The sequence below is a fragment of the Mandrillus leucophaeus genome, unplaced genomic scaffold (genome assembly GCF_000951045.1).
Source record: "Mandrillus leucophaeus isolate KB7577 unplaced genomic scaffold, Mleu.le_1.0 Scaffold138, whole genome shotgun sequence".
In the NCBI taxonomy this organism is placed as follows: domain Eukaryota; kingdom Metazoa; phylum Chordata; class Mammalia; order Primates; family Cercopithecidae; genus Mandrillus; species Mandrillus leucophaeus.
The window spans coordinates 1,551,119-1,573,805 of NW_012101343.1; the positions used below are offsets into that span (position 1 = coordinate 1,551,119).

The following is a 22,687-nucleotide window of genomic DNA, read 5'->3' on the forward strand; positions in this document are numbered from 1 at the left end:
AAATATATTTATAACCATGCATTAGTAAGACTGCAATTCTGTCACAGGATCCTTAGGGTTTTGCTTTTCCAGCCAGAAATTTCTGTGGCCAGTGGTACCTTTGCCCAAGTTGTGCTTGGGCCCGCTGGGGTTTTTCTGTCCACTTGGCCCAGCAGGCTGCACTCGGCTCATGATACTGGCCTAGATCTCATACCTGCTGAGGGCAGTCCAGGTGCTGAGTGGCAAGGGTTGTGTGCACAAGCGAGCATGAGGTAGGTCTGGCCACTACACACTGACAGGCGCACCAGCTGCTGTGGTGGGGCAGGCAGCTCCAGGTGCCGGCACAGGTGCTAGCTCTATGTAAGCCTATGGCTGGATTAGAGGTACCACAAGCAGCTTCCACTGCAGGCACCTCTGTGTGGACAGGGGGAATGCAGTGGTGCCCAGAAGTTTGGAAACACAAGGAACTGCAGAGCCCCAGAGAGGGTATCACAGCCCTGGCTCAGGGAGCCTCTAGGTCTTTTATCCTTCTTGTTGCCTGCAATGTGATGAGCAGCAGGGGAGTGATTCAGTCCTGTTTGTGTTACAGCTCTTTCAGTCCCACCATTTGGTGGGTCTGGAGTACTTGTCCCACGTCCATAAAGAATGAGGTACATGGACAACTGGAGGCTGAGCAAGGTGGAGAGGAGCTTTCTTGGGTGATAGAACAGCTCTCAGAAGACCCAAAGTGCATAGCTTGTTTCCTCAGGAGAGACCCAAAGTGGATAGCTTGTTTCCACAGGCAGGTCATCCTGAGAATGTCCAGCTCTAAGTGGAGAGGAGAGCTGTAGTGGGTAACTCTGTGGCTAACTCTTTTCCACAGGCAAGTTCTCCCAATAAAGAAACCCTAAGTTGGTAGCTCCTTCCCATAGCTGGTAGTCTCAATGTCTCTGTGAGTCTAGCTGAGTCTGGGGTTTTTATGGGCTCAGAAGGGAAGACGTGCATGCCGATTGGTCCATTGGCGACCAAGGGCAGGCTGGAAAAAGCACCATGAACTCTGACTCCAGGCCATGGACTCCACCCGGAATTGGTAGCCTAGACCCCAGGCTTCAGGCCATCCCTAGCTTGAAGGAGGGGTTTCCCCAGCGACCCGCTCCTTTCTGCCCAGGGACCTGTCTGCCTTCTGCCATCAACATGCCATCCACAGCCACAGGCTGTTCCTGCCACCTCCCAGCCTTCTTCCTGCACTCGTCAGGGTCCAAAATCCAGAGGGGACCAAGGTGGCAGGGGGCTGGGCATGTCAGCACTGCCCCAAGTGCATGCACAGCTGGCTGGGTCACAAGAGAGCCTGGGCTCAGCCACAGGTTTGCTTTGCACTGGAGTGGGTGCTGGGAATAGGGAGAGGCCAGACAACAGTAGCAGGATCTTCCAAGCCTACGGATGTAGGGTCTTCCTAGGCCCCCAAGAGTGCAGCAATGCCGGGGTCCAGAGCCATTGCTGGGTGGCTGCAGCTGTTCCTGGGAGTATGGGGCTCCCAACCTGCCAAATTGTTAGGGTGCAGGGCTCTCATCTCTGCCTGACTCCTGCTGGCTACCCAGAGCATGCAGTCCCAGCAGTGACTCCCCTGCTGCAACCAGCATCCCCACAGTGGTCATTGCAGGTGGGTTGTCACTGCTATCACTTTGACCCACCTTCTTATAAGGGAAAGTTACTTAACACTAGATACTGACCATATGCATTTCCGTTGTTCCTATACTGACATTAGAATCTTAAAACTTGTTTAAGAATTGCTTAAGCAGATTCTGAATTCCAGCAGAACATCTGATACCAACCAGTTTAAGGACCCCCAAAGAGGAACCAAATCGTCCTAAGAATACAATTTCTTCAACTTCCTGTCCCATGACTTCACCCTGCACTCTTCCACCAATCAATGATTACCATACCCACACTTAGACTCACACCAGAACCCTTAAAAACTCTAGCCCCCAAACTCCTTGAGGAGGCAGATTTGAGGTTTCCTCACATCTCTTCTTTGGTAGCTTTACAATTAAACCCCTTTCTCTACTGAAACCCAGTGTCTCAGCATACTGACTTGACATGCACGTTGGGCAACATAACTGTTATGGTTACAGAACCATGAAATAAACCTACTGCCAAAAAGAGAAGATGACATTTCTAACTATTAGTGAGCCTTAATATTTAAGCATCATGCTTCAACCTTAAATGAGACTCTTTCAGCTTTCATATCAAGCCTGGATGGTAGGCAAGAGCCAAGGGCAGGTGTTCTGAATTCTACATAAAGGTTTGAAGCCACATTTGCCTACTATGGGACATCAAATTCCTTACCCTTCCTATAATGTAAAGGATATGTATAAGGGAGAGTTAATATGTGTCCTGATCTAATGTTTACTACAAGATAGCATTCTTTATTTTAATGATGTAGTTTTACTTTTTAGAAAATATTGACTTTTTGATTCAGGCATGTGGAAAGGCCACAGAGATTGAGTGCAACTAAGAAACTGTCAATTTGTACTATTTCCATGTGAAAAGTCTGGCTTTGTTGTTTAGTATATTGTGCCCTTGTTCTTTGCCCTTAATCCAATTATATTGATATTATAGATATAATTGAACATGAAGCTAAATGGGAGGCCCCCTATTTCCCCTTGTGAGCCCCAAAGATTTGACACAGGTCTCAGTTAATATAGAAAGTTTATTTTGCCAAGGTTGAGGATCCTCACCTGTGACACAGCCTCAGGGAGTCCTGATAACATGGGCCCAAGGTGGTTGGGGTACAACTTGGGTTTATACATTTTAGGAAGACAGGAGACAACAATATATGTAAGAAGTACATTGGATTGGCCTGGAAAGGCAGGACAACTTGAAGCAAAGGCGAGAAGACTCAAAGCAGGGAAAGGCCTTCCAGGTCACAGAGAAGTGAGAGACAAAGGCTGCATTCTCTAGGTTTCTGATTAGTCTTTCCAAAGGAGGCAACCAGATATGCATTTATCTTAGTGAGCAGAGAGATAACTGAATAGAATGGGAGGGAAGTTTCCCCTAAGCAGTTTTCACCTTGAGTTTTCCTTTCAGTTTAGTCATTTTGGGGGCCCAAGATACTTTCCTTTCATGCCCTACAGAGAACATGGCTCTGTTGGAAGCATCTTACAGTGTAGCACATATTCACATTTAAATATTTGGAGCTACTTACACGAGAAATGTCCAGCTTAGACCAATCATTATACTCAACATTTTAAAGTAGTAAGACCAATAGTACATCCGGAAGAAACATGAAGACTCACATAAGGTCTGGGTTTTAACACATACTTTGAAACTTCACTAAATATCAATTTCTTTCTGTTAAACAATGATTCATTCCAGGCAGTTCTTTTAAAATTGTTTTTAGGATTGTATGAAATAAAACATTAAAAAGTAGTTTTTTACACTTTTTTTGCTAGCTTGGAGGTAGCCAAATAGAGTCTGTTAAATGAAATCAAAAGCAGAAGTATTTAAAATGCACAAAGGCGGGAGATTGTACCTAAATAAAAAGTTGACATTCTTTAAAATGTTTATTTTTCATCATGAAATTTTAAATACAAGCTGCATTTCTACAAGGTTCAATTTACCAACCTCTTTAGGAGATCCTGTTTAACTGGAAGAAGTTTGACAAATTTGGTGGCCATGTGTTATATGGATATTTTAACAAAAAGATAAACAACTCATCGAGTTACCTTTGACTCTAGAGGGATATAACACTTTTAGGTGGAAACCTGCAATATACTTGGACAGCTGCATAATGACTAAAATTAGCATGGGTTTACATAGTGCACAACTTCATTCGAATTTTGATGCTTTGGAAAGGAACAGAAGGTTGTAAATTTCCTAAGAGAAAGTCTCTCGAGAGTGTGAAGGTCTTAAACAAAATCAGCCCAATGTGAGAGGCATGTTGTGAATGGCTGAAAGGACATAAACAGAGTTCATCAAGCAACAAATGTATTGCCTTTTTTTTTTCTTTCTTTTTTTTTTTTAAGTGACCTACTTCTGTGATACAAGCACTCTTACACTACTAGGGACACAAATATCAGGTGGCCTCTCTGTTCTGCTTGTTGAGAAATGACGCAGAATAAGCCTGCTCACTCAATATATATGGCCATACATTTTTCGTATAAATACTTGTATGAAAAAGAGGAGGAAATTAGGAAAAAGAGGAGAAAACAAGAATGGGAGAATAGGGAAGGTAGAGTAGAGAAGAGGAGGGAAGAACAGAAGGGTTGGAGATGGGTGGACCAAAAAAGAAGAAAAATAGCGTGGAATCTGCTTTATTTTTATGGTTAGCAGTCATAAGGATGTGGGTCCAAAAGATTCTGGACTACAAGCTGCTAAGAGGTAGTTTACTCCATGATATGGTTTGGTTCTGTGTCCCCACCCAAATCTCTTGTTGAATGGCAATTCCCAATGTTGGGGGAAGGACCTGGTAGAAGGTGATTGGATCAGGGGTGTGGATTTTCCCCTTTCTGTTCTCATGACAGTGGGTTTTCATGAAATTCGATGGTTTAAAAGTGTATGGCAATTTCCTCTTCACTCTATCTCTTCCTCCTCCTGCCATGTAAGTTGCCTTGCTTCCCCTCCACCTTCCACAATGATTGTCAGTTTCCTGAGGTCTCCCAAGCCATACAGAACTGTGAGTCTACTAAACATCCCTTGCTTTTTCCAGTTTCAGATAAGTCTTTATAGCAGTGTGAGAACAGACTAATACACTCTGCCAGATATTTTGCGACCTGCTCCATTTTCAGCCACACTCTTCACATGGGGATAAGAAATGACTCTTTTCCTCCAGTTGATGCCAGTGTTGGGATCTTCTACCTGAATTTGTGAGTAAAGTACAAAGTTGTCCAGGACAGTGGGTTTCCATAGAGGTCTTCAAACTTCAGAGGCAACAGTACAACATAGCAAAGTGGTTTTCAAAACTTTTACCACTACGGTTTCTTCTAGTATTTTCTTTCTGTCATGTGAACCCAATATTTTTTTTTCCTACTGAACAGAGCCCATAGACTTAATAATAGCATGTTTTCCATGTTTTTTTTTATCAACCAGATAAATTATTCCCTTGTTCTTCCAGGTTGATGTTAAACACATGGTTACCTCCTTGAGTTTACTTGAATCCAACCACAATGGCACTTGATCATTCAAATAGGCTTTGTGTTATTATGAATGATGACAGTCACTGCCTTTTTGAAATATTAAAATTAACACATGGTATTACTTAAGCATGAGATTAATACACATGCAAAATTATATTAAAGTAGATGTGAAAATGAATTCAGATAAATCTTCAGATCAGCTAAATGAATAAATAACTAGGTAAATGAAGTTGAAAAGGGACCCTATTTTGTCTGTTCTCACACTGCTATGAAGAAATACCTGAGACTGATTAATTCATAAAGAAAAGAGATTCAATTGACTCACATTTTTGCATGGCTAAGGAGGCCTCAGGAAACTTACAATCATAGTGAAATGAACCTCTTCACAGGGCAGCAGGAGAGAGAATGAGTGACAACAGTGGAAATGCAAGACACTTATAAAACCATCAGATCTTACGAGAACTCACTCACTATCAAGAGAATGGCATGGGGGAAACCATCACCATGATTCAATTATCTCCACCTGGTCCTGTCTTTGACACGTGGGGATTATAATTCAAGGTGAGATTTGGATGGGAACACAGAGCCAAACAATATCACTCCCTCCTGACCCCTCCAAAATCTCATGGCCTCAACTTTCAAACCAATAATGAATGCCCTTCCAACAGTTCCCCAAAGTCTTAATTCAGTATTAACCCAAAAGTCAAAGTTCAAATTCTCATCTGAGACAAAGCAAGTCCTTTCTGCCTATGATCCTGTAAAATCAAAAGCAAGTTAATTACTTCCTAGATACAATGGGAGTTCAAGCATTACGTAAATACACCCATTCTAAATGGGAGAAATTGGCCAAAACAAAGGGGCTGCAGGCCCCATGCAAGTCCAAAATCCAACAGGGCAGAAATTAAACCTTAAACTTCCAAAATGAGCTCCTCTGATTCAATTTCTCACATTCAGGGCACACTGATGCAAGAAGTGAGCTACCATGGGCTTGGGAAGCTCTACGCCTGTGGCTTTGCAGGGAATAGCAGCCCTCCCGGCCTCTTTCATGGGCTGGAATTGAGTGTCTGTGACTTTTCCCAGCACACAGTGCAAACTGTCAGTGGATCTACCATTCTAGGGTCTGAAGCATGGTGGCCCTCATCTCACAGCTCCGCTAGGCAGTACACTAGTGAGGACTCTGTGTGGGAGTTCCAACCCCACATTTCCCATCTGCACTGCCCTAGCAGAGGTTCTCTATGAGGGCTATGCCCCTCAACAAACTTCTGTCTGGACATGCAGGTATTTCCATACATCCTCTGAAATCTAGGTGGAGGTTCCCCAACCTCAATTCTTCTGTGCACCCTAAGGATCAACACCACATGAAAGCTGACAAGTCTTGAGGCCTGCACCCTTTGAAGCAATGGCCTGAGCTGTATCTTGGCCCCATCTTAAAAAGTCCAGCTGGAATGCAGGACACCAAGTCCCAGGACTGCAAAAAGCAGCAAGGCCCTCAGCTCGGCCCATGAAACCAGTTTTTTTCTCCTAGGCTTCTTGGCCTGTGATGGGTGGGGCTGCTGTGGAGACCTCTGACATATCCTGGAGATATTTTCCCCATTTTCTTGGTGATTAACATTTTGCTCCTCATTATTTATGCAAAGTTCTATGGTGAGCTTGAATTTCTCCTCAGAAAATGAGGTTTTCTTTTCTATTGCATCATCAGGCTGCAAATTTTCCAAAGTTTCATGCTCTGCTTTCTTTTCAAACATAAGTTTCAATTCCAAACCATATCTTTGTGAATGCATAAAACTGAATCGCTTCTAAAAGAACCCACATTACCTCTTGAATGCTTTGTTGCCTAGAAATTTCTTCTATAAATCATCTCTCTCAAGTTCAAAGTTCCACAGATCTCCAGGGCTGGGGCAAAATGCCACCAGTCCCTTTGCTAAAGCATAGCAAGAGTGACCTTTACCACAGTTCCCAACAAGTTCCTCATCTCCATTTGAGACCACCTCAACGTGGTCTTCATTTTCCATATCACTATCAAAATTTTGGTCAAAGCCATTCAACAAGTGTCTACGAAGTTCCAAACTTTCCCACATTTTTCTGTCTTATTCTGAGCCCTCCAAACTGTTCCAACCTCTGCCTGTTACCCAATTCCAAAGTCACTTCCACATTTTCAGGTGTCTTTATATCAGCACCCAACTCCTGGTACCAATTAACTACATTAGTACATTCTCAGCCTGCTATGAAGAACTGCCTGAGGCTGAGTAATTTATTTAAAACAGAAGTTTAATTGACTCCCAGTTCCCCATAGATGGGAAAGCCTCATGAAACTTACAATCATAGCAGAAGGCGCTTCTTCACAGGGTGGCTAGAGAGAGAATGAGATGCTTATAAAACCATCAAATCTCATGAGAATTGACTCACTATCATGAGAACAGCATGGGGAAACTGTCCCCATGATTCAATTACCTTCACCTGTTCCCACCCTTGACATGTGGGGATTATGGGGATTATAATCAAGTTGATTTGGGCAGAGACACAGAGCCAAACTATAACAGCCCCCTTGGTGCCTCCTGAAAATCTTAAAAGAAATTTAAGAATTTTTTCTCTCTTGTCTCACTGATTCTGTTATGTGGTCCATTCTCCTTCCTCACTGTCTCAGATAAGTAGAAAGATGCAGTAGAAGGTAGAAGCAATGGTTGGAGCATCCAGTCCTGCTCCTAGCTGGACATGAGATTTTAGGGTGCTACTCTGTCTCCCATGAGCTCTGGTTTTCCATCTATTAAATGAGGACATTGAGTTGTGTGATCCTGCTATCTCTTCCTATTCTTTAGTGCTGTGATATTTTTTAAGCATTACTTTCTCGGAGCCTCATTTTTCTTATCTATAAAAATGGGAAGAATGCCTACCTCATAAGGTGACTTGAAGGATTAGAAGATAGTAATCAAGTATTTCTTCCTATAAAGTCTATTTTGTTCCTGAATTTAGTTAGCAAGAATTCACAAAGCAAGTTGAGATAAAGAGTATAAAACTGTTTGAATCTATTTGAGTTCAATATTTTATATAGCAAGTGAATTTTGGGTAGTAAGTATTCATTAAATGTTTTTAGTTCCTAGATATCTATGAAAGCAGCTTACATATAAGGCAACCTTCACTAAAGATTTAATCTTGTTTCCTTGACCCTGAGGCTAAAGACAACCTTGTTCAGCTTTGCAGCCCTGGCATCTAGCATAGTACCTAACAGTCAGGAGGTGCCCAGTGGATATTTGTGGCTTTCAGGAAAGTAATGAGACCCTGCTAAGCCTTTTCTGTAAAATATTCAATAATATCTCTCCCCAATTGAGCTATTGTAAAGAATGGTCAAAAGATCAAATTCAAAAAAGGTAAAATCACAACTCTCATACAGATATAAAATGAACAGACGTTAAAGACTTTTTATAGCTCATTTATCAATGAGAGAACCACAGTATTATAGCCACTTCAAAGGAAAATCCAAAATAAAGACACAAGCATAAATGAGAAATATTGAAATAGATATGTTAATGCAAGCAAAACTAGCTTCTTCCACAGTGGAGAAGGAAGTCAAATGAACCACACTATTGAACAGAAAAACATTTCTACAGAGAAAAATTATTTTGCATTTCTAGCAGTTATTTACAATTTGCAGAGTTGTAAATTCTGTAGACTTCTTCCATAGAATCACCTTCTGATAAGCAGAAGGGTGTACTAAATATAATATATAGTTTTCCATCGATGCACCAATTTTTCCCTAGTGAATAAATTAGATAATGCATGGAAATTGCTTAACTGGTACCTAGCTTATAGAGGATCTCCAATAGATGGGTACTTTATTAAGTTTTAACAATGGCATATGAGAGTGGTAGATTAAGTGTCTTCTAGGTATTTCATCAATTGAACAAGAATTGGACAATGACTTATTCTACATTCCAACTTTGATCTTCATTCTCCCATGTAATTCAGGGCTTTTTTCTTTCTTTTTCTTTCTCTCTCTCTCTCCTCTACCCTACCCCATCTCTTTTTAATTAGTTCTACTATGTTTTCTTACTATGTACCAGGAAGGATCTGCAAATTGCTGAATATGTTAAGACATTTCCCTCTAAACTTATTATCCTAAATATCCCTAGATACATTATCCTAAATATTCCTGTAATAAAACAGAATGACATTGATCAAAACCAAGTCTGATAAAAAAATTTACAAAGATTGTTTATTCATAAACTTGTGGCAAGGGGATACTTCTGCTATATCTTTCATTTAAGTAAAGTTTTCAAAGTGTTAGGAAGGGAAGTACATGTTAGGATATAAAATGAGAAAACAGTCAGACTTACCTGATTGGCAAATGTTCTGTTAAGATGGGATTTTGGAAACTAGAGAGGCTTTCTAAATGGTATATTTTACAAGTATTGGTTGGCTGCAAGGGGGCACTTGTGCAGTTTGGGGATGTTTCAAATGAGAGAAGTTTAATGTGGGTGGCAGAGGGTTTTCTGTAGCTGACTGTTTTCGGGAACAAGAGGGTATTAATGGGTGGTTTGTCATATCATAATGAATCTTATGGGCTGGTCAAAGAGAACTACCATGGCTGACAGTTTCTTAATAAAAATTAGTTAATATAAGAGAGTGTTAAATTAAATAAGTAATATAGTTTAGATGCACAGGAAGTTATTTTTGTTAAATTTAGTTAAAAGAGTACTGTAAATTCTAAATAGATGTGCAATTTCAAATGTAATGGAGAAAAAAATTATGTGATGTCAAATAACAAAATTTCAACAATTTGGGTTTGACAATCTAATTGACTTTTATTAATTATTCATGAATTGGGCAGCATCTTATCTATAAAAATAGGAATGCACTTCATTGGATATAGCAGAACAGTCAGTTTTTGAAAGGTAGCTTGAGCAGAAACAAGTAAACAGCATATACATAAAAGCAGATTGGTTAACGTCAGGTTACTTTCCTTGTTAGGCAAGTTGAAGTAGAGACTTTCTTATCATGCTGGGTCAGGATGACTGGCCCTTTTTCAGATGGTTTATGTGATTCTCTTGTTATTTTGGAAAAAAAAAAAGCACTGTTTGGAGATTTTCCTGTTTTTTGCATGACAACATGAGTGGCTCCATTTTCCTTTGGTCTACTGGGGCCTATTGCAGGAGTTTAGTCCAAAACAATAGCCTTCTACAAATTTTATTTAATAGTTGTTAAGGTGTTTCATCATAATTATGATATATTGTGACAGGAAATTCATTATCTAGTTTTTTTTTGGAATTCTTCATTAGCCTAGTGCCAAAATAACTCTTTTCATTTGTCTTAGGCCAGATTCAACACAAAAAATATTTTAATATTTTGATATTAATTATTTAAACAAAACAAAGCAGTAATCAATGGTCTTCCCCACCATCTGACTAAAACAAGAGAATATTGTATTCAGTTTAAATGCACTTGTCATCTAACTTCCCCTATTTATAAGTCTTTGCTTTACAATTTGTTGCGGGAAGTCAAGGACCCCGAATGAAGGGACTGGGCCGTGGCAGAGGAAAATAAATTGTCAAGATTTCATTTTAATGTGGACATATATCAGTTCCCAAATAATACTTTTATAATTTATTATATCTGTCTTTACTTCAATCTCTGAATGTAAATTGTGAAGATTTCATTTTAATATGGACATTTATCAGTTCCCAAAATTAATACTTTTATAATTTCTTATGCCTGTCTTTACTACTGCAATCTCTGAACATAAATTGTGAAGATTTCATTTTAATATGGACATTTATCAGTTCCCAAAATTAATACTTTTATAATTTCTTATGCCTGTCTTTACTTTAATCTCTTAATCCTGTTATCTTCATAAGCCGAGAATATACATCACCTCAGGACCACTATTGTGTTAACTGTACAAATTGATTGTAAAACGTGTGTTTGAACAATATGAAATCAGTGCACCTTGAAAAAGAACAGAATAACAGTGATTTTCAGGGAACAAGGGGAGACAACCATAAGGTCTGACTGGCTGTGGGGTCGGGCAGAATAGAGCCATATTTCTCTTCTTGCTGAGAACCTATACATGGACATGCAAGTGGGGAAGACATCGCTAAATTCTTTCCCTAGCAAGGAATATTAATAATTAAGACCCTGGGAAAGGAATGCATTCCTGTGGGGAGGTCTATAAATGGCCACTCTGGGAGTGTCTGTCTTATGTGGTTGAGATAAGGACTGAAATACACCCTGGTCTCCTACAGTACCCTCAGGCTTATTAGGGCTGGGAAAAAATCCCGCCCTGGTAAATTTGAGGTCATACCAGTTCTCTGCTCTTGAACCCTGTTTTCTGTTTTTTAAGATGTTTATCAAGACAATAAGCCGAACATAGACCCTTATCAGTAGTTCTGTTTTGCCTTTTGTCCTGTTTCCTCAGAAGCGTATGATCTTTGTTCTCCTTTTTGCCCTGTGAAGCATGTGAGCTTTGTGACCTACTCCCCATTCATACACACCCTCCCCTTGGAAACCCTTAATAAAAACCTGCTGGTTTTGCGGCTCAGGTGGGCATCACGGTCCTACCAATATAGGATGTCACCCCCGAAGGCCCAGCTGTAAAATTCCTCTCTTTGTACTCTTTTTCTTTATTTCTCAGCCAGCCAACACTTATGGAAAATAGAAAGAAACTACGTCGAAATATTGAGGAAAGTTTCTCCTGATAACACTTTGAAAAATGAGGCTAACAAAAGCATCTGCTAGACAGTGTGGATAGTAAGGTCTTAAGAAATATTACTGTGCTGATTGAATAAAATAATATATGTAAATGCAACTCACATAGCCCCAGGCCCATGGTAATGTCTCAGATGTTAAATTCCTTTCCACCTTCTTAGGGCATGCAGTAACAAGCAAATTTTAATCAAAACTATTATATTGAGTGTCTAATCAATAAACTTTTATTTAGCCTTTACCAACCACCTGGAGATCTACTACTAGGTGTAATTGTATTTACAAAATGATCATAACATTTGATATAGTTTTTAAAAGAGAAAATATTTTTCCCATTACTTTCTATCATACAAAAAATAAAAATGGTGTGTGTGTGTGTGCGTGTGTGTGTTTAGTGTGAGCTCTAGGTGTTAAAATCTACCAACATTTATTGACCATTAAATAATACTAATTATATCTTTTTATTCTATTTTATGTAGGAGTTACTGGAAAAGCAAGAATAACTTATGCGGATTAACAATATGGAAACATCCTGAAACTACTTTGGAATCGCCATAAATTAAGTGGGTTCAAGTTTTGCAAACAGAGAAACGGGTCCATGAACAATTTGCTACAGGTAAGTGAGAGGTATAATTTCCTCCATTAGAATCCTTCAAAGATTCATTGACTATGAGGTTGTTAATTACATTTCAGACAATTATAATTCTCCTTTGCTACAGCTAACAGCTTCTTTTCCCTCCCGAATGTACACATGTGGATGCTGGCATATGGCTAAATGTCTGGCCATTTCATCTTGTTCATTTGGGCTTCAGTCAGTTACAAAAGGAGAAAGGAGGGGGAAAAAGTTGCCACCTCATAAAACTTTTACCAGTAGTGATTTATGCAGAAGGGCGGGAGTCAAACTGTTTCTCGAACAGATGTTTCTGAGCACGACCCCAGGAGTTGAAAGAGTGGCAGATTGTCCTGCTTGGGATTCAGAAAGAAACAGGCGGACAAATGGTGATGCCCCGGCTCCTTTTCTTTGTAACTGGGGCAGTGGTTCAATCATTAATATGGAATAAAGTGTTTGGGAATGGTAGCTGGCTTTCGATTCTCTCTTTGAAAACCTGGGGAGATTGGAAAGCTTGATGTGGTCACAGCATGAAAATATTTTCTCTTGGGCTATTGGGAAAGTTGTACTTGTCTGAATGAACCAGTGGGGAAGGATGAAAGTATAAGTGACTCAAAACAAGTGGCAGTTTGTAAGCTGGAGGATTGGGTTGTGGCATCCTCTGTAGTTAATAATTGTTATACCATTAAAAGTCAAGGGGACTCACACCTATAAATGGAAGCCATCAGCTCTGCAAAATTGAAACAATCTCTTCTTTCATCTGTGGGGTTTCACTGTGTTAAGGGGAAAAAAAAGATCAAATTATAGTGACATTAAGCACATTGTAGAGGAGAAGTTTGTACTTTCCCTTTTACTGGCAAATACTGGAATTATTTGTGATGCTTTAAGGCATAAGCAAAATGGTATAAGTGGACTGGAAATGAAGGTAGAAGGTTTGCTCATGCATTTTCCTATTAATATTTAGCTCTCTCTCAGTTGCATTTATAAAAGCTATCTGTCCTGCATTCATAATTCATGATCCTCCCAGAAGATAACCTTTTCTTTCATCAACTCCATCACATTATGTAGATTAAGCTGCATGGAAGATATGTTCATCTATCTTCAGGGATATCACTTTGTTTGGAGAGTCACATAAGAACCTAGCTATGGAGGTGTTTGCAAGTGTGAACTGCTCTGTAAAGATGAGGAAGCAATGGTAAGGTAAACATAAGGTACCAACCACTGAAGATAAATATCAACCAACAAGAGAGAGAAGACTTGAATCTTTCTTTTTAAAAGCATATGTAATTGGCTTTTTCCTTGTCGTAAAACTTAATATTTCTATTTATACACAGGGAAGGATGTATCCTTAGGCTCTTTTGTTTATTGAGAAGAAAGACTCATTTAGGTGACCCATGTAAAAAGGTAATTTTTCTGGCAACATGTGTGGGCTGGAACTGAAACCAAATTAAGAAGCAAGAATAAAAAAGAAAGGCAGTTCTAGAAGCTTCTTATATGCTTGTGTCATTCTTATGAGCAACAGGGACTTTAAACTTTGTGCAACTCTACTTCTCCTTGACTGTCTATTCATTTCTGTTCTTTTTTGTTAGATTATTTTTCTTACCCTTTTAATAATTGTTCCTCTTAAAATTTTGCCATGCATATAGCCTATCATGGCCTCTGCAGCTGCTTTCCCTTTAACAGCTTCAGTTCCTGCTGCTAATTACCTGTGTGAATCAGGTTACATTCAGGAAACAGAAACCATACCATTTATTTTAATATGCAGAATTACCGAAGAGTAGTTAGCCAGTTATTGGCGAATAATAAAGGCAAAAAAACCACTGAGGAATCATAAAGATAGTAATTACAGGAAGTGGATATCCTGGATGCAGGGACAAAAGTAAGAGTCAGACATTATTAGAATTTAGAATACTAGAGGAGGGGCTTTGAAGAAAAGGAATACAGGAATCTTGGGTGAGGGCGTTCCCCGAAAAATAGAGGGACTTTAGAAGCTCAGCAAGGACTCCACAGAGCTAAGAATCTTGCCTTTAGGGACTGGCTGCCAGCTGGGACTGTACCCCAGAAGCTCAGATTGGGGTACCCATGGAGCTGGGATGCAGAATTTTTGGTGGGATGGTACTCAGCCAGTGTTATAGCCTGAAAAACTAAAAAGGAATCCACAGGCAAAGCTGGAATTGCATCTCTGAGGAAGGGGTACCAGTCAGCTAGTGCTGTTTTATCATTTGCTTTTTTTTTTTTCTTCTGGAATTGTAGAAAAATGTACAAAACAGAACCAACTGCTTTACAATGGCTACTGGAACCAACAGGGCGACATTGTCAGAAGCAGGAAGCACTTTCTTCTTCCCTTTCAAGCTTCTATTCTCCCTCTGTATCCCTGTATTGACAAACAGGGAGCCAGGTGGCAAAGGAAAATATATGCTTTGCACTGACCCAGACCCAGCATCTCAAAGCAAGAGGAGGGTGCACTTGAACTGAGAGATCATAATTTAATAACAAGCACACAGCCTATTCTGTGTGTGTTTATGTTTGTGTCCGTGTATGTGTGTATGTGTCTTTCAATTTTCAAAAGAGAGAATATGATTGGCTCAATTCACCTGATCACTGAGATCATAGAATATGACTTAATTAAAATTTGCTGCACTTTTGGTCAAATGCCATTCCTGATTTAGTCAAGTGGCATTGGATTGTGGGTTATGAGAGAATTCTGTAGAAAACACAGCCACTTAGGTAGCAGGGCTATAAACTGAATAGTATTCCTTAAAATCAACTAAGGACATTCATATGATTGCTGTGCAGTACAGATACAAATATGTAGATGTCATATTGCTGATGACGGAATTTTTAATTCAACTTTTTTGTTTTTAAATAATTGTACATTCAACATGTAGTTGTAAAAACAAACAAACAAACAAACAAACAAAAAACACAGAGATCCCTAGTGCCTGTTTCCTCTTTATACCCAGTGATAATATCTTGCAAAACTACATAGTACAATAGTATAACCAGAATATTGATATACTACAGTCAAAAACTACAGGCCATTTCTATCACCACAAGGAGCCCTCCTGTTGCTGTTTTCATAGCCACATCTACTTCATTCCTATCTCTAACTTCCCCGTTAAACACTGACAACTTCTAAACTGTTCCCTATTTCTGTAACTTTGTCATTACAAGAATGTTATTTAAATGTAATCACACAGTATGTGGCTTATGGGCATTGGCTGTTTTTACTCAGCATAATTCTCTGAAGATTAACCCAGGTCATTAATAGTTCATTTTTTTTCTACTGAGTAATATTTCTTGGTAACGATATACCACAGTTTGTTTAGTTATTCACCTGTTGAAGGATGTCTTGGTTGCTTCCAGTTGGGGCTATTACAAAGAAAGTCACTATAGGTATTCATGTACAGACATTTTGTAAATATAAGTTTTTATTTTGAGGGAAAAAAATGGCTAAACATGCAATTCCTAGGTACTATGGTAGTTGCATAATTAGTTTTTAAAATTAACTGCTGAAGAGTTTTCCAGATTAACTGCAACTTTTTACATTCCTGCCAGAAATGTACAAGTGATTCACTTTCTCAAAAGCCTTGGTTGCATTTGTTGCTGTCATTATTTTTTATTTTAATTATCCTGATAGGTATGTCACAATAACTCCTTGCAGCTTTAATTTTCACTTTTATAATAACTAATGATGTTTGACATCATTTCATGCACTTATTTGCCATCTGTACATCCTTTTAACCAAAATAATATACAGTTCATGTATTTTATATATATAAAGTTCATATATTTTGCCCATTTTCTAATTGGATTTTTTGGGGTTCTTTTTACAGCTGCATTTTGAGATTTTTAAATATCTTCTGTATATTAAACATTATTAGATAGCTAGTTTGCAAATATTTTCTCTCCATCTGTAGCTTGTCCTCTCATCCTCTTAAGTCTTTTACAGAACAAAAGACTTTAATTTTGATGAAGTCCCATTTATCAGTTTTGCACTTTACGTCCATGCTATTAGTTTCCAATCTAAGAACTCTTTGCCTAGTTCTAGACTCCAAAGTTTATCTTCTGTTTTTTCCCAAAAGTTTTATAGTTTTATTTATTAGTTATAAGTGCATAATCCCTTTTGAATTAATTTTTATAAGGTATGAAACTGAAGTCAAATTTTATTGTATTGTCTATGGCATTTGCTGGATGTCCATTTGCTCTCCTTGATATTAGCATCTAATGACTTTTTTTCCATTTCATTTAAAATCTCCCTGACTGTTAGTGTAATAAGTAGTTTGCAGTTGAAACCTAGACATTTTGGGTATGATATTATGAGATTCTGGATATTGTATAAACCTTCAGTTTTGGTTGGCTTTCTCCAATATTGCTCTAGAAGTGGGAGTAGAATTAATGGCAGTTGGAGGTAGAAGCTCATGTTTCTTCACTTGCCCTTTGCTTATATATGAGTGGGCAGGAGCTCTTTATTACTGCTGGCATGGATAGGACTTCCTGCTCCCATTAGACTTCCGCTGATACCTCCCTGGCTGGGAGGAATAGGAATGCCCTGTAACTATTACCCATTTGTTCACCACTACACCATGCTGATGGGGGAAGTGGGGTTGGGTATTGGTGTCATTATTCCAGGATGGTGGTGAAAGTCCTGATTCTCCTTTAAGCCTAGTTTGACACCATCCCAACATATAGGGATGGTAGGGGTGGAAGTTCAGGATCCCTATTTTATCTCCACTGATGATACAAAGGGTGGAGGGTGGCCTGGTTACTACCTGGCAGGGATGAATGTCCTGGCTTCTATGTGATCTTCTTGGACACTACCCTGATGGAAACTGGGGGGACCTTGTCATAGCCTGGTGAAGGTAGAAATGTAGAGTATTCATTAGGGCATTGATGGCCTAGGTGAGGATAAGGCCATACATTTTTCTCTTATGTATGAGTGGATGAATGTGTTAATTGCCTCAAGTTTTTCTGTCTTATTAAGTTGCCATATCCTTGTCCTTTGGCCAGAGAGAGTCAAATGTTGTTTCTCTCTGTGTGTGGATATATATGCACCTATTGTCATTTCTGGGTTTCTGATCTCTTCAGCTCCAAATCTGGGATATATAGAGCCAAAACAAAAATCCAGGAACTTACCACCATGTCATTACTTGGATCCAGAGCTTCTTGTATGGTCTTCCTTCTTCACTCTGCTTTTCAAGGTCTTCTTCTGCATTTTTCAAAAAAAAACCAAAAAACAAAAAACGTCTGGGATTTCTGGCTGCACTTAATGGGATAAATAGGAAGGAAAAAAGGTCTGTTTTATCCTTTTGTAAGTGGAAGTCCCTTGGAAGCATTTTTGTAGACATTTTGATGGCTCTATTTTGATGTCTAAAATGTTAGCATAATAATCAAGGTGGAACTATGAATTTACAAAAAGAAAAAAGAAAAAATCTCTACTAAGTTTATTTCCTGGCAGGGTAGGATTACATGCAAAACCATCTTAAAGAGATAATTGCCTTAGATAGTAGGAGCTTGCAAATAATTGTTGAATGAAAGAATAATTATTAAATGAATTCATTTAACAAATTGGTCTATGTGTTAAATATTCTAGGTACTGAGGGGACCATAAATATGTATGATACAGAAATAATTACCAAGTAATACAGGGCCATTAACAGTGATAAAATAGAAAGATCAGCATAACTATAACATACAAGGTAAAAAGTTGTATTTCATCTCTCAGAGCAAGGCAGTGTCTTGTTCATCTTTGTCTGCTGCTAGTGCCTAATGTAGTACATTAGTCATCACACATGGCTTGCTATGGGAGTTAACAGAGGGAGAGAGATCACATTGAGCTGATGGGAAGTAATCTGTTTTATGTCTTACAAAACTTCTACAGAAGAGGAATTCTTTAACACTTCTAGATACAATATGTTCACATTTCATATTTCTTTATTCTTTATCAAGTTAGAGAATTATTTCTGTAAAATCCTATCTCTACAGATGAACTCAAGTGATTACTGTTCTTGTTTTGGTAGCCACAGAAGAAAGACAAACATCATTCTTTACACATATACTTGCATGTATTTTAAATTAAATGCCTTAAATCATACACTGTCTTGCCCCAACTGTCAACTGCAATAGCCTCATATTCTACCACAGAGAGAGACTGGTAGTCTTTGGGTGAAAGGTCAGTCCCATCACACACAAGCAAAAACAAAATTATTACAATGAGTTAAAAAAAAAAAAGCAACCTGTGGTGACAAGATTTAACATGGCTGTCCTTGAAAAATGAGCATTAATTTTAACCTGATAAATTAAGAAAGGGCTCTGAATTTTGTCAATTTATTATAAAGTCTATGAAGCTGGGGACTCACATAAACAATGACTTTCCACGTACCTTAGGAAATAACTATTCACAAATAGAAAAACGCCTTGACAGAAAGGCAGAGACACAGCTAACAAACTCTCCAGCACTTCACTCTTGGACCAGGGATGCCAGAGGCAAACCAGCAAGAACCCTGATGGAGAGCAAGCAATAATGCTGATGCTACAAACCCTGATGGAGCAAAACTAAGCCATGTTTCATGCAAGGCAAGGGGATTGCTGAGAAAGCAGGAGAGGTCTCTGCTCATAACAGGCAGAGAAAAAAAGACCTCTTTCTGACCTACATTATAAACTCTTAGAGAGCATCAGCTTTGACTTTGTATATTTAATAAGGCAATGTATGCTTAGGGGGCTTCCTAAATAGTGAATATTTGCAAGACTAATAATAATAATAGTAAAATTCTGATTTTCATTCTGTTGGTTTGCTCTTTAACTGAAAAGCTTTTCATGAGTGCCTAGAGCTATAAAATAAGTAGAAAGAGTGGGGTTTGAAGAAGGATGATTTTTCCTTTATACTTAAATTTATATTCACAAACAATTTTCAGTGAAAAATGAGAATAACAATAGCACATTAAAATAGGTTGAATATGTTTATTCTTGTACACTTTATTTTATAGAAATTCACTTTGGTAGTTTCTTATATAGAAAATTAGGCTTAGAACTCTAAACTTAAAACCCCAGCATTTGGAATATTATGGAAGTAATTTTATCTGCCTTAAACTTCGTAGTTGCCACAAATGGAAATATTCAGAGTGCTATATAGTACTCAATATAAACAATAGTCTATATTAACAGAAAATTATCCTATTATGTGGGCTGCAAGATGCACAAAATTTGTTAGACTTTTAAAATTTGTCATTTATTCTTATGACGTATTTTTGAATCTAATGTTATTCTATTCAGAATTAAAATATCATTAAAAATATATAGGTATATGAAACAAAATAACTATTATTATTAGAAACTTAGAAATAATAACAAAAATAACAATTTTTTTGGTTAGGAAGAGAGATTCCTATTGTTAAAACCTATTTAAAATATTATGGGATTGTTTTGTCCTTTTTTTATGAAAAAAACATAGAATAAGTATAGTTTATATTTGTTTCTCTAGGTAATTGAAAAGCTTCACTCCTTGAAGAAAAAAAATTACATCTCTTTAAAAAGGACCTAACATGATAGAGACAATAGTTCATGAGAAAATACAAATCTAAAAATTTGTATTTCCGAATATTTCTTCCCTCAATGCAGTAAAACAAAATAGGATAGAAATAAAAGGACTTGTGTGAGTTAGTTCGAAGGTAAAAAGCCCATGAGAAATATCTTAACAAAATATTTATTTAATTTTCAAAGCAAAGCTAGAAATATAAAAGCTAATAAAATATTGAAAGTATTAAAAATACATGTAAAAGAGCGGCAGCCATTATTTATTGCCATCATCCTGAATGTGATTTCACAGTTTTTCTGACTGTGTGATATACGATTTAGTCAGCTACCTTCGCATGACCAAGTTAAGGTCTGAGAAGTGATAGGTAACCAACTGAGAGTATATAATCAGAGTGATTGCATCTTCTTGACATATTCTAACTTATCAAACATAATTTCAGAAGTTTCCAGGTGAATCTGAAGAACCTTTTGGAAAAAAAAAAAAAAAATCAGTCTATGTGAAGGTTCCAATCCTGCTTAATCCACTAGGTGAAACAATCGTAATATTGGTAGTGCCATCAGTTTCTCCTCACTTTTTCTTATCCAGTGACAAATATGCTCAAAAATCGCAGGAATTCGTTATGCTTGATTTCTTAGATTTTACATCTTTAAGCTCCATTTTCATGTTGCAAATACAAGGAAATACCACTGCAGTAAAGCAAAATGTTTCACAGAACACATTTACTGTTCAAGAAACCACACCATAAAGCAGAAATTTTAAGGCAGTAAAACAATTTGAGACAAACATTCTATTCAACCAAATGGTATGCATCTATTACAGAAAGCTACTCCTAAATTGAATGCCTTGCACAAAGAAGGCACAGCAATAACAAATTGTCGAGCAAAAGGGTGTTTATTTCATACACTTGAAAATGACAAGGTAGAACCAATGGTGTACTGAAAAGTCAGCTCTCTGAGAACAAATGTGGCTCTAATTTGTGATATGTGTAATGTTTGCATGTTTCTGTGGTGTGACTACTGCCCCTGTAGCCATTTCACCCACCAATGTGATGCCACTGAAGACTGAGCTGGGAAGAGAAGTGTAGAATATTCTCTCACAGGCTGGTGCAGGCCAGTACAAGGGGGGCTTCAGTATTCTACTGGCAAAACTCTGACTTGCCTTCGTTGGATTTGTCAAAAGAAAATTATACCACATGATATTATATGTGCTAATTAGCTGAATTGATTTTGATGGAAACTAGAAGTGTTTTTGTTTTTCTTTTTGTTTTTTCTCAACAACTATAACAAAATGTTCCTTTTGGGGGGTAGGATATCTGCAAGATGAAAAGTTGTAAGAATTCCTCCCTAGGAATTCTAATGCTTTTGATAGGAACTAAAAACCAAGGAAGGCCTTGAGGATTTCCTGAAGTTGAAAAAGAAATCTCTTTAACAAAGGGCCACCAACTTCGGAGCCTCGGAGCTGTTAAGCCTGCCTTGAAGAATCCATATTCTTGGCCACTACAAGCTCAAAAATTGAATAGGGAAGCCCTAGGCAAGGCACTCTTATAGCAACATCGTATATTAAGTCTTATAATTTATAAAATCCTTCCAATTCCCCATGATGTTAAACTACTTCTGAAGTCAAGAAATGTAGTGCATCACATAATTTTTAAGAAAAGAAAAAAAAAAAAAACTTGACCAATGGAAAAAACCATTCATTATAGACCTTCTATGGATTAGACCCTGAGCTAGACATTGTCACATGTATTATTTTATATATTTTAATTAATTCATATGCCTTCATTCTTTGTGGGAAAAAAGTAGAATTTCCTCCATTTAACTAAGATTGAATATGGCATCCCACAGGTTATTAAATATATTTTAATAACAACAATAGCAATCACCATCTTCTTCATGAATATTATGTCCTAGGCATTTTCACGTTTGTCATTTTAGGTGACATCTTAAAATTATTTCTATTTTACAGATGAGGCAAATCAGACTATGACTAAGCGAGACTTATGCACAAGGTCAAGAGCCAATGAATTACAGAGGAAGAAATGGAACACGAGTCAGTAATTCTCCAGATATATGCATTGCTTAGCATGTGTTAATTCAGTATTCCATTGTTTATGTGGAATAAACATTCCACAAATGTTTATTGAGCACTCCCATGAGTCAGACACTATTCTTGGCTTTGGAGATATAGCAGAGTACAACACAAATATAAATATCAACCCTCACATACCCATATTTTAGTGGACAGAGACAGTCAATAAGCAAAAAAGTAAAACAAAATAATTTTAAGTAAATATGTTATGTTGAATGGGGGATAAGTTCTACAGAAAAATATGAAGTAAGTAAGGAACAGATAGTGCTTTCACAGGAGCACATTGCAATTTTAAATTATAGTCAGGGAAGGAATCATTATGAAGCTGAGAAAGCTAGGAAGGAGGTGAGAAGCTGAGGCATGCAAACATAGGAGAAAATCTTTTCCAGTAGATGAAGCAAGTGGAGAGGCCCTGAGGTGGAAGCATGATTTATGCATTTGAGGAACACAAAGGACTATAAATTAGCCAGTGCTAGAATTAAGGAGTGAAGTCCTGGAGGCGGGAAGGACTGGAATAGGGTGCTAGATCTCCCTAGCTTCTGTGATGAGTATAGACTGAAGGGAGATGAGAGTGGAAGGGAGAACAATTTGCAGACTATTGCTCTAATCCACGTGGAAGATGATAATTTCTTGGACCATGGTGGTAGAGGTGAAAGTGGTAAGAAT

At 38.0% G+C, this 22,687-nt stretch overlaps 1 protein-coding gene across 2 annotated transcripts in view; it reads left to right on the forward strand.

The window, feature by feature from the left end:
* LRRC4C (leucine rich repeat containing 4C) overlaps positions 1–22,687 on the forward strand; it is a 1,423,056-nt gene that overhangs the window by 866,716 nt on the left and 533,653 nt on the right. For both annotated transcript variants that reach the window (XM_011973445.1, XM_011973444.1), the window contains one exon: positions 12,269–12,405. The gene's annotated coding sequence lies outside the window, so the exon portion shown is untranslated. The remainder of the gene's footprint in view (positions 1–12,268; positions 12,406–22,687) is intronic.